Source organism: Hipposideros armiger, unplaced genomic scaffold, assembly GCF_001890085.2.
Source record: "Hipposideros armiger isolate ML-2016 unplaced genomic scaffold, ASM189008v1 scaffold_76, whole genome shotgun sequence".
NCBI lineage: Eukaryota > Metazoa > Chordata > Mammalia > Chiroptera > Hipposideridae > Hipposideros > Hipposideros armiger.
This window is the reverse complement of record NW_017731426.1, coordinates 969,059-980,573: the sequence shown is the minus strand read 5'-3', so window position 1 is coordinate 980,573 and position 11,515 is coordinate 969,059. Positions and strand designations below refer to the sequence as shown.

Below are 11,515 nucleotides of genomic sequence, written 5' to 3'. Positions count from 1 at the left end.
TCCAGGTTGAGGTGTTGTTCAGCATCTTAGCTGTGGAGGGCAGTGTCACTGGCCCTCATATGTGGGATCCGAACCGGGGCCCTCTGGCGTTCCCAAGCCAGTTCTTAACCATTGTGCCACTCGGCCGGCCCTGAAGGATGGATTTTCAAGGTACACAGCTAAAAGCCAGAAGAGTTATTAGGATATTGAAGTAAATGAACGAGATTATCACGGATTAGGACAGTGCTGGTAGTTTGGTAGAAAAATGAAGTCGATAAAGTAAAATACATATTTTGGAAGCAAAATTGGCAAATCATACTTAAAGCTTCTGCTTAGACATGGTACCCATCACATCTACTTACATTCTATTGGTCCATCAAGTCACGTGGACAAGCCAACATCAGTGGGATAGAAAACTATACTCCTCTCATGGGCGAGCAACAAGAAGAAATGCAAATCGTCAGACCATCTACCAGAATGCTTTCCTTAGAGGGGAGATATACCAAGATGAACTGTGAAACCATCAACCATCTCATACACTCTCTTCCTCCTCAGTTATTTCTTTGGAGCTTCCATATCTAGAAAGAATCTCACTCTGGCCAGTATAAGCAAACTATGGGTATGAGTCTGGGGGAACATGCTTGAGAATGGAAAAGGAGCAAGGAATTCTGGGGAACCAAAGATAGGATAACAGCTGTTTTGTAGGTGGAAGAGCCTGTTTGGATTCCAGTGACCAACCACTGTTCTTTCTTATCCTTGCATCAGCTGAAGAACCAAAGTTCTAGGTCAAGTGCCCATCCCCTGACTGTACTGGATAAAGAAAAGAAGGGTGTGAATCACCTTCAGCTTCCAAATGAAAGATGGGAACAGAACATAGAGTCAGGAAGAAGAAATTTCACATTAGGAAATTATGGTGGGAGTGCCATATTAGGAAGAGGAAAACTGATGCTCAGGGGGAAAAAAAGAAAAAGGAAAAGAAAACATCCACAATAAGCCTTTCAATCTAATTTGATCCACCTGAAGTTTATTATAGTACATGGTGGGAGTTTAGCTAATTCTTCTCCACATTGATCACTTTTATAAAATAGCAATATGTTTTTTTATAGATTTGTTGTCATCTTTGTCATATTGACTTGTTACCATTGTTTACATCTACTTCTAGAAATGTTATTCTGTTTCACTGATCAATTTACCTGTTTTTAATTCAATAGGATATGATTTTGAAAATCACTGCTTCATAATGGGATTTTTATTTTTAAAGGGAGAATTTATCATCATTTTCCTTTTTCTAGAAAAAAAATATAATCTTACTTGCTTATTCTTTTGGACAAAGCTGACACTGGTAGCTCTTCAACTGCCTCAATCTCCCTAAAGTGATCAACCGAAGTCAGTTTAAGTTTGTTCCGCTTCCTCCTCCACAGGTGTGCACACCTGCACACCAGAACACCTGGGATGATGTGGGTGAAACATACATCACATCATTAATACAGCAGCGTTTGCCCCATGGGCCTTATTATAGCATATCTTCTTTATCACATGTCTTTTCCTCTGGTGCCAGAAAGACTGCAGCTGAGTCCACACCCCTCCAGTAGCCATGAAGATTCTTTCATCTACCAGCACACCGGGAAACTATCACCTTTGTCTCTCCCCTTCGCAGGCTTAGTCATTATCTCTCAAGTTTTCAGACATATACAACAATCACTGCAACCTGGATTATAACATCTGCTTGTTTTGTATGCACAGAGCCATAATAAATCTTAAGCCCTCCCTCAACTTTTAGACAACTTGAATAGTTTCATTTTTAGTGTGTCTCTTACAGGCAACAGAATGTTGAATATTGGCTTGCTGTCTTTCTTTTTTCTTTCTTTTTTAACCTTGCTTAAAGCCTATTTTGAATAAAAGAATTCAATCATTTTACATTAAACATTAATAGTAAAGCAAGGGTGTATCTTCCAACACCCTGAAAGTTCATTGTTATTGTCCTAGGTATTTGTTGTTTTTCTTTTTTTACCAAATGGTTTCTTTATTAGGTTTTCAACTCTACTTGCTTTTGAATTAGGTGAGAAAATAACTTTTGTAATCTACCTTTTTCCTTAAAAATTGAGCACTTGAAAATTTATTTCTGCCTTTACTTTCTATGCTAAAAAAAAAAAGAAAAAAGTTTAAACAACTTTTGAAAAAAAAGGGAAAGCAGTTTCTATAAGGTAGACCGCTGTGTATAGAATGAAAACATGGGGCTTGAATCTCGAGTCTGTGGTTCTATCCCCATGGATCATTTTTTGCGCTTCCTCTCTGGCCTGCTGTGTGGCCCAGCAGGCTTACTCCTATGGACTGCTTCACTCGGGCTCCCTTGCCGGAGGCTTGGGATTGGGTTCAGCCAATGGGAGGCACCAGCAAGAGATGGAAGCATGAGAGGAAAGAAGTCAGAGTATTCCTTCCCTGCTTTCCCCCACTTCAGCTCCGCCTTTGGCAGTAACCATGTCCCTCTTTGGCTATAGTTCCACTGGGTGGCCCTGACTCCATGGTTCCAAGTTTCACTGGGCTCCAGTTGTATATGTTCTCTCCCTGGTACCTTACACTCTATGGATGGTAATAGCTTTTCTCTATTGCTGATTGGTTGCTACTTCCCCATCTCTTCTTTGTTGATTTAACACTGCTCAACCTCTTGTAAGTAAACTTTTTCTTAAAATCTCTTCACTTGAAACAGCTGGGATGAGTTCTTTTTTCCTGCCGAGACCCTCTCTTATACAGACATTTTCCCAAGGTGATGAACTTGTAGCTGTCACTCAACGTATTGACAGGTCTCAACTGATTTATCCATTCCTTTATTGATGGACATTTATCACATTTTCGATTGAATTGTTTATTACAAACAATGGTGCACCGAACATCCTTGCATCGGGTATGTGTGTGTATGTGTGTATACATTTGGTATTTCTGTAGGAGAGAGTCCTAAAATTGGAATTGCTGGAACAAAAGGCATACATATTTTGAATTTGATAAATATTTTCTCTCCCTCCTGGGCAGAGAGTCAACAATTTCGTCTCCCTGGGATATACTTACATCTAATGAGTAACAAACAAGCTATAGCTAAGTAAGGCTGTAGTTTAAAAAAAAAAAAAAAAGCAAAGCTCTAGTAAAATATGCATGTTAGACCATTAATCCAAAGAAATCGTGGATTTTTTTGAACTTAAAACTACAGTAAGTCTTTATAAAGGAGTTTCTGAATCCTACAGCTATTCAGGCAATGTAATCCTTCAATCAGCTTTATTTCAAGGAAAGAGAACAATTTCTGACTGTTTGAACTAATCTGACCAGAAAAAGTTCCAGTAGTCCCCAAGTGTATTAGATTAAGCACATGATTAAGCAAAAAAAATCCAAAAAACATTCCGATGGTAAGTTTCAGAGTACATCCATGTGCTATGCAACTTCTCTTTGGGGTCCAGAAACCAAGATGTCGGCTATCACGTTCTGGGTTTAAATTTACAGAGTTGAATATCTAGAAGTGTAGGCAGGTTCAAGGAGGCAAGACAGAGACATTCATTGAGCACTGTGTATAATAAATAATCTAGATTTCCATCAATAGGGAAATGATTAAACTTTAGTATATCCATACTATGGAATACTCTGCTGCAGTTTTAAAATGCACTTCCTTGATTAATAGTGAAGTCGAGCACTTTTCAGATGCTTACAGTGATTTGGGGCGGGAGGGGTTGCCCTTTATGTGCCTATGTCCTCCTATGTGGATTCTTTGCTCATATCTTTTGCTCAAACTTCTATCATGTTGCCTTTTTTCTTCTCCGCATATAGAAGGTTTACTATGACATGGATACTAATTCTTGTTATGTATGTAGCAAATATTTCCTTCCATTCAGTTTGCTTTAATTTTACTCACCGTGTTTTGTGGTGCTAACATCATGTAACCAAATTATCAAACTATCAATATGGCTTTGTGCTTTTCTGTATCTTCTAAGAACAACAATAGGTTCTTAATACCACTTCAATTAATATTTGTGAATGGTAAGAAGTAGAAATTTGGTATCTTCTTCCAAAGGGAAGGCCGACTCTCCCAACATCTTTCCCAGAAGCCCCACCTTCTTGTCTTTCATGGACTCTGGTCATGTCCGTCTCTAAAGCAGTCACTGTGGACAGGGTGACTGGATATGCTGATCGGCTTAAGTCAATCAAGGCAGCAACCGGAGCTGATGATGTGGTCGGTTCCTCTCAACACACTTTAATAAGGCTGGACGAATGAGGAGTGGTATCCAAAATAAATTCTGGAAAACTATTCCTATTAGAAAGCACAATAAATGCTGACAAGCAAAACAACAAAACAAAACAGATGTCTCCCGCATAACTTTATGACTTACTAAGTCCCCATACTTCTATTAATTTACTTGCCCATTCCTCCATCAATATCACATTGTTTAAATTGCTACAGGCTGTGATATGCTTTATAACATCTCATCACACCAGCTAGCAAGGAAGCTATCAAAGACAACTAGAGTTGTGTCAAAGGGACCCAGGAGGCCATGCTGGCCCAGACAGGACAATTAGAGCTTCATCAAGTACAATAATTGCAATGAGTTGAAACCCATCAAACATATTTAAAACCATGAGTTCATAATGGTTTTTTAACAATCCAAAAAACAACCCCACCCCCGTACTCCCCAACTAACTAGTCACTTTTGGAGGATAGAAGGAAACTGATTCAATGTCCTGAAAACTGGCAAATAAAAGGACAGAACAAGCATTTATCCTACATTTCCTATGCGCACTTTACCACTGGGAGTAAGGAAGAGCTATGAAAGGCAGGAGATGTTCGCACAACTCTGCGAATATACTAAAACCATTAAATTATACTCTTGAAATCAGTGATTTGTATGGTATATGAATCACATCTCAATAAAGTGGTTCAAGAAGGTCAAGAGAGAGGTTACTTTTGGGGAAGGAAGATTGTTGAGATGGGGATGGGACACATACAGGGGCTTCTGAGGTGGCCGACAAGGTTCTAGCTCTTGACCTGGGTGGTGGTTACAAATATGTTCTCATAACAATAATTTGTTTTGTGCAGTATTCTAATTTGTGCTTTATTTTTCAGTACAAAGTGAAGTGAAATAAATCATTCATGTTGAAAGCGTGGGTGAGAAGCAGGAGCCCAGGGCTAAGTCTTCAGTGTGCCTCTCTGAGCCCTGGGCCCGCCCGACCGATAGGCTGTGCCAGATGGCAGTGCAGGTTTGGCTTGGCTGAATGCGGGGGAGTGCTCTGGGAAGTCTATTACGGTTCAGTGGGCCAAGGGACACCAGAGTCAGGTCTGCAGAAGACATGGGCTCCACCAAGGGGCTGCAGATTGCCTCAAAACCGAGCTTCAGGCCTCTCCTGTAGAAGCTTACAAAACTGTGGCCTTATTGCCTGGATATAGGAGCTCAGGCTCCAATCTCTTTGAATTTCCTTGGAGATGATGGTGTGAGCAACAATTTACTGAATTTTTTTTAATAGTTATCTTGTTTTGGAGAAGTTTTTACTCAGTTAAAAAGCAACAGTAGGGTCTGGCTGAGTGGCACGTTGGTTAGGAGTTGGCTTGGGACGCCAGCTCTGAGCAGTAGGGCCCCGGTTTGGATCCCACATGAAGGCCAGTGACACTGCACCCTCTACAGCTAAGATGGTGAACAACAGCTTGACCACAAGCCGGAATGCCGTGAGTCGCCAGTGATGGCGTAGGCTGCAGTGGGGCTGGCCGGCAGCTGGTGTGCACTTTCGTGAGCCACCATGAGCCGCCGAGAACTGCCGTCCAATGGCTTGCAAGTGACTGCCTCAGCCGGGAAGAGCGCAATGATAATACCAACATGGGCCAGTGAAGCAATGTCCTCCACAACTAGACTGAAGAACAAAAGGACAGCAACTTGTCTGTTCCCCTTCCCCGATCCCCCAATGCTCTTCCCCTCCCCCAATTCCCCAATAAAATCTTAAAAAAAAAAAAGCAACTGTAGAAAGGCAAATGCTGTATGATTTCCTCTTATAGGAAGCCTAAACTAGGCAAATTCATAGAAAGAAAGCAGAATAGTGGTGACCAGGGGCTATTGGGAGGAAGAAACAGGGAGCTTTTTTTTAATGGGTACAGAGCTCCTGTTTGGGATGATGAAAAAGTTATGGAAATGGATAAATGTGGTTTACATTTCAGTCAATAGACTCTGAGTAAAGCAGATTATTCTCCATAATGTGGGTGGGTCTTGTCCAGTCAGTTGAAGACCTTAAAATTAAAGACTGAATTTTTCCAAAGAATAAGCAAATCTGCCTCAAGATTGCCATGTCCACTCCTGCCTGAGTTTCCAGCCTGCCAATTTCATACTCAAAATCGCAACATCAACTTTTCCCTGAATTTCTAGCCTGCCAGCCCGCTCTACAAATTTTCTTATTCTTTTTTGTGTGCTGTCCTTGTCCTCATTAGGTATCAGAGGTGAAGTCAGGCTTATAAAACACTGTGCAACATTGTTAATATACTAACGCCACTGAACTGTACACTTAAAAATGGGTAAAATGCTAAATTTTATGTAATGTGTACCTTACCACAATAAAAAAAATACCAAAAATTATATAGAAAACAAGTGTAGAGGAAGGGGGGGGCTCACTATGTGATTTAATAAAACTAATTGAAGGAAAATGCAAACATTGTTAAAAAGATTAACCACAGGGCCAGCCGAGTGGCTCAGCTGGTTAAAAGCTTGCTTGGGAGCGCCAGCTCTGAGCAGCAGGGCTGCGGTTCGGATCCCACATTGAAGGCCAGTGATGCTCACCCTCTACAGCTAAGATGATGAACAACAGCTCCACCTGGAGCTGGGCTGCTGTGTCACCGGCGACAGCATAGGCTGCAGCGGGGCTGCAGTGGGCTGCCATGTGCTATGTGAGCGGCCAGCAGCCGGTGTGAGTGGCCAGCAGCCGGTGTGAGCTGCCAGGAGCCACTGTGAGCAGCCAACCAATGACCGGTGACCGATTGCCTCACCCGGGAAGAGCACAATGATCTTACCAACATGGGCCAGTGAAGTGACGTCCTCCACAACTAGACTGAAGAACAAAAACAGCAATTTGTCTACCTGTCTGTTCCCCTTTCCCGATTCCCTCCCTCCAGTTCCCCAATAAAATCTTAAAAAAAAAAAAGATTAATCACATTAAGAAATTAAGAAAGTCCAGAGTTATCCTGAAAAGATGCCAGCCTTCATAAAGAGTCACGGGGAGCAGCAAATCTGGAGGCTACTCATGAGAAGCCATACAGGTCCCATCCTGTATTCTGTGATAAAACAGATTTGATAGAAAAGAACTGAAAAACAGACAATTGATTGCTGGCATTATAAGAAGGGGGAAAGCTCTAGAACAGAAATCAAAATTCACGCACTCACTCAGACTTGTTCAGCTGGCATCATATTCTACAGGATAGCTCTTCACCATGGGGTCAGCTCCATCTGAGTTTTCACATTTCTTCACTCAGAGTCTCCTCTTCGCTCTCAGACTTTCTTCTTCTGCCTTGTATTAGTTAGGAAATCAAAATCCACGCACTCACTCAGACTTGTTCAGCTGGCATCATATTCTACAGGATAGCTCTTCACCATGGGGTCAGCTCCATCTGAGTTTTCACATTTCTTCACTCAGAGTCTCCTCTTCGCTCTCAGACTTTCTTCTTCTGCCTTGTATTAGTTAGGATTATCCAGAGAAACAGGACCTATAAACAGAGAAAGATTTCTTTTAAAGAATTGGCTCATACAACTGTAAGGCTGGCAGATCTGAAATTTGTAAAGCAGGCTGGCAGCCTAAAATTCAGGGAAGAGTTGATGTTGCAATTTTGAGTGCAATTTGCAGGCTGGAAATTCAGACAGGGGTAGACACTTCTTTGGAAAGCTTGTCTGTGTTTTCAAGGCTTTCAACTGATTGAATGAGACCCACCTACATTATGGAGAATGATCTGCTTTACTCAGTCTATTGATTTAAATGTAGATCACATTTTAAAAAATATCTTCATAGCAACATTTAGACCAGTGTTGGAGCAAACAACTGGGCACCATAGCCTAGCCAAGGTGACACATAAAATTAACATCAAATGTCTCATTCTCCAGGACACGGTCCTTTGTTGGTGGACCCAAGGGGGCCTCTTCTCTCTCCTGCCTTTCTCCAGAAAGCATGTATGGACCACCCTAGAATCCTTCCCACCGAAGAATTTTTCCCTGGCCTACTGCATCCTTTAGCAGCAAAGAGAAATATCTATCCACCAAAATGTTTGCCTCCTTTTATTTTCCCATGTACTTTTCACTCCACCATCCCTATATCTTGACATGGTGGTTTTCTTCAGGGTTGATTCAGCTTTCAATCAAACCTGCTACTGAACAAGAGATTTTTTTTTAATCTCTTTGCAAAATTAATTTTGAATTGTTGCTCATTTTTAGTTTAGGAAATTGCTATCACTTAGGTGGTTATATTTTTACTCAATGGAAAATTTACAGAACCATGATTCTTATGATAATGTTTTGTAAATAAAGTTGATTTAAACTTTTTTAAAAAGTTATTGGTTTACTGCTGTTCTCCCATCTCCCAGAAGAGTACCTGGCATGTAATAGGAGCTCAATAAACGTTTGTTGAATGAATCTGTTAATGTAGTAAATACAAAATCATTTTATTTTGGACTCTTATTGCATTCTAAGATAAATTTTAATTGGTCATGATGCATTATTCTTTCAGAATGTCTAATATAATTTACTTATTGAGTGATTGATCGATTCTTCTCTGCTCCTATGTGGGTTTGGGCCTGTTTTTTTTCTTGTGCTGTCCTAGTCCTTGGTAACAGAGTGTAGCCAGGCATATGAAAGGAAGCACACAGCTTTCCATTTTATTCTGTGCTCTGGAATGGCTTGAATAGGATGGGAATTACTTTTTCCTTGACTATAGTAGCCCCCCATATCCACAGAGGATACGTTCCAAGACCCCCAGTGGATGCCTGAAACCACGGATAGTACTGAACCCGATATATACTATGTTTTTTCCTATACATACATACCTATGGTAAAGTTTAATTTATAAAATAGACACAATAAGAGATTAACAATGATAACAATAGATAGAATAATTATAACAATATATTGTAATAAAAGCTACGTGAATGTGGCATTAATAAGGGTTACTTAAACACAAACACTGGGACACCACGACAGTCAGTCTGATACTAAGTAACCAATGGATGGGTAGTGGACACGCTAGACAAAGGAGTGATTCACATCCCAGACAGCACAAAGAGTGGGATGGCTCAAGATTTCACCAGATTTCACCGTGCAACTCAGAACGACACATAGTTTAAAACTTTTTGTTTGTTTGTTATGAAAAAGAATTGTTATTTTGGAATTTTCTATTTAATATTTTTTGGACTGAGGCTCACTGCAGGTAACTGAAACCATGAAAGTGAAACCACAGATAAGGGGGAACTACTGTGTCTTCAAATGCACCCTTTCACCATGCTTGAGTTATGTACAAAGAGAGATATAAAACAAAGAAGTGGTCAGTGGAGGCCAAAGTATGAACTTATTCTGATAAAAGCCACTGGGGGATTAGCTTAGCATGAAAGTCAAGTGAACTTTCTGATACTGAGCCACGCAATTGTATAAACGCAACCAACCAGGCCCTGCAGCACTGACTGGGGCACGTCTCATCACATGGGTAGCATCCTACCCTACAAGAAGTAGAACTTGTGCTTTCTGGGGCTGACTGGCTCCCAAAGAGGAAGAATATGAAACCAAGCCCATCATGCCCAGTTTATTATTTCAAATTTACCAATCAGATAAATCACCGCCTCCAAGAACACAGGAAATATACTAAATCAACTTCCTTCACATGAAAGATGAATGCATTTCCTGTTGCCACTGTAACAAATTACCATAAACATAGTTACTTAAAACAATGCAAATTTATTTTCTAATAGTTCTGGAGGCCAGGAGTCCAAAATCCATTTCATTGAGCTAAAGTCAAGGTGTTGACAGGGCTGGTTCCTTCTGGATGCTCTGAGGGACAATCTGTTTTCTTGCCTTTTTTAGCTTCTAGTGGTCACCTGTGTTGGGAGCCGGCTGCACCTCAGTGTCTGACATGGCCAAGCACACTGCTATTGTGACAAATTCTGAAGCTCTGACTGAGAAACAGACACTGCGTTATGTCTTGCAAAATTTAAATTCTCCTTTGGATGCCCCCAGTAGGATAAAGATCTGACACCCCTTCTTATATTGATTATTTACTTTAACCAAATAAGTGAGTTTTAGACATATTACGATAATTCTGTTTTACTGTTAGTTTCTTAGTAATAGATAAGTTATGCACCTTATAATTGTTAGGACTCTATTTACCCAGTAGTGCTTGAAACAATTGCTAAGTAGTTATAGTAAACATCCTTTAGGCGCTAAGGCAGAAATTCAGCTTTGGTAAAGATTGAAACATAGTTAGGATAAGTTAGTCATTAGTATAGAACAGATCAGGCTGTATCAGAAACATCAGGAGAAGGTAAAACTCTGAGCAAAACAACTTCTCAGAAAAACAGACCCTGGGAGAGAACATATAAGAAAAACAACTTCCTAATGGGTGAAAGTTTAACTCTGGAAAAAACAGCTCAATAATATAGTCAACTGTCCAGTATAAAAAGGACAGGCTGTAAAAAATAAACTGAGACACTTCTTCTTGCACTCCTGTGTCTCCACGCGTCTTTCTTCTTTTTCCTCACTTACTCCGTTTCCACCTGAGGGAACCCCTGGACCTGTGGGAGCTGGTCTCCCGCACACCTGTTTTTTTTTTTTTTAAGTTTTGTTAGGGAATAGCCATGGTCATTGGTTATACATTGCTTTCATGCTACAATGGCATAGTACTTTTAAGGAGGGCGCAGCGTACAGCGGCCCATGCACGGATTGAACCGGCAACCTTGGTGTTATCAGCATAGTGCTCTAAGCATCTGAGCTAACTGGTCACCCCCGGACCTGTATTTCTTGACTTGTGGCTCCTTCCTCCATCTCCAAGGCTCATCACTCCCATCTTTGCTTCTGTCACCACATCACCTTCTTGTGTGCCTCTGACTCCTCCTCTGGCTCTCTTATAAGGACCCTCGTGATCATACCAGGCCAACCAAATAACCCAGGATAACCTCCCCACCTCAGGATCCTTAACTTAATCACATCTGCATAGTTCTTTTTGCCATATAATGTAACATATTCACAGGTTCTGGGAATTAGGATGTGGATATGTTTGGGGAACCATTAGTCAGCCTATGACAGAAAGTAATATCATGAATTAGTAAAGAATGCTTCCCGGGCCAGCCAAGTAGCGCATTGGTTAAGAGCTGGCTTGGGACACCAGAGGGCCCCGGTTCGGATCCCACATATGAGGGCCAGTGACGCTGCCCTCTACAGCTAAGATGCTGAACAACAGCTCAACCTGGAGCTGGGCTGCCATGAGTCACCAGCGATGGCGTAGGCTGCAACCCCTGCTGCAGTGGGTTGCCATAAGCTACCGTGTGTAGCCAGCA

General features: G+C 41.1%; 1 long non-coding RNA gene across 5 annotated transcripts in view; it reads right to left on the bottom strand.

The window, feature by feature from the left end:
- Positions 1–11,515, bottom strand: part of LOC109383148 (uncharacterized) — a 38,245-nt gene that overhangs the window by 2,625 nt on the left and 24,105 nt on the right. For 2 of the 5 annotated variants that reach the window (XR_002124083.1, XR_002124082.1), the window contains exon 3: positions 7,093–7,693. This is a non-coding gene — a long non-coding RNA (uncharacterized LOC109383148). Of the gene's footprint in view, positions 1–112; positions 4,271–7,092; positions 7,694–11,515 lie in introns of those variants that run through there. The other 3 variants (XR_002124086.1, XR_002124084.1, XR_002124087.1) reach the window with 3 other exon arrangements.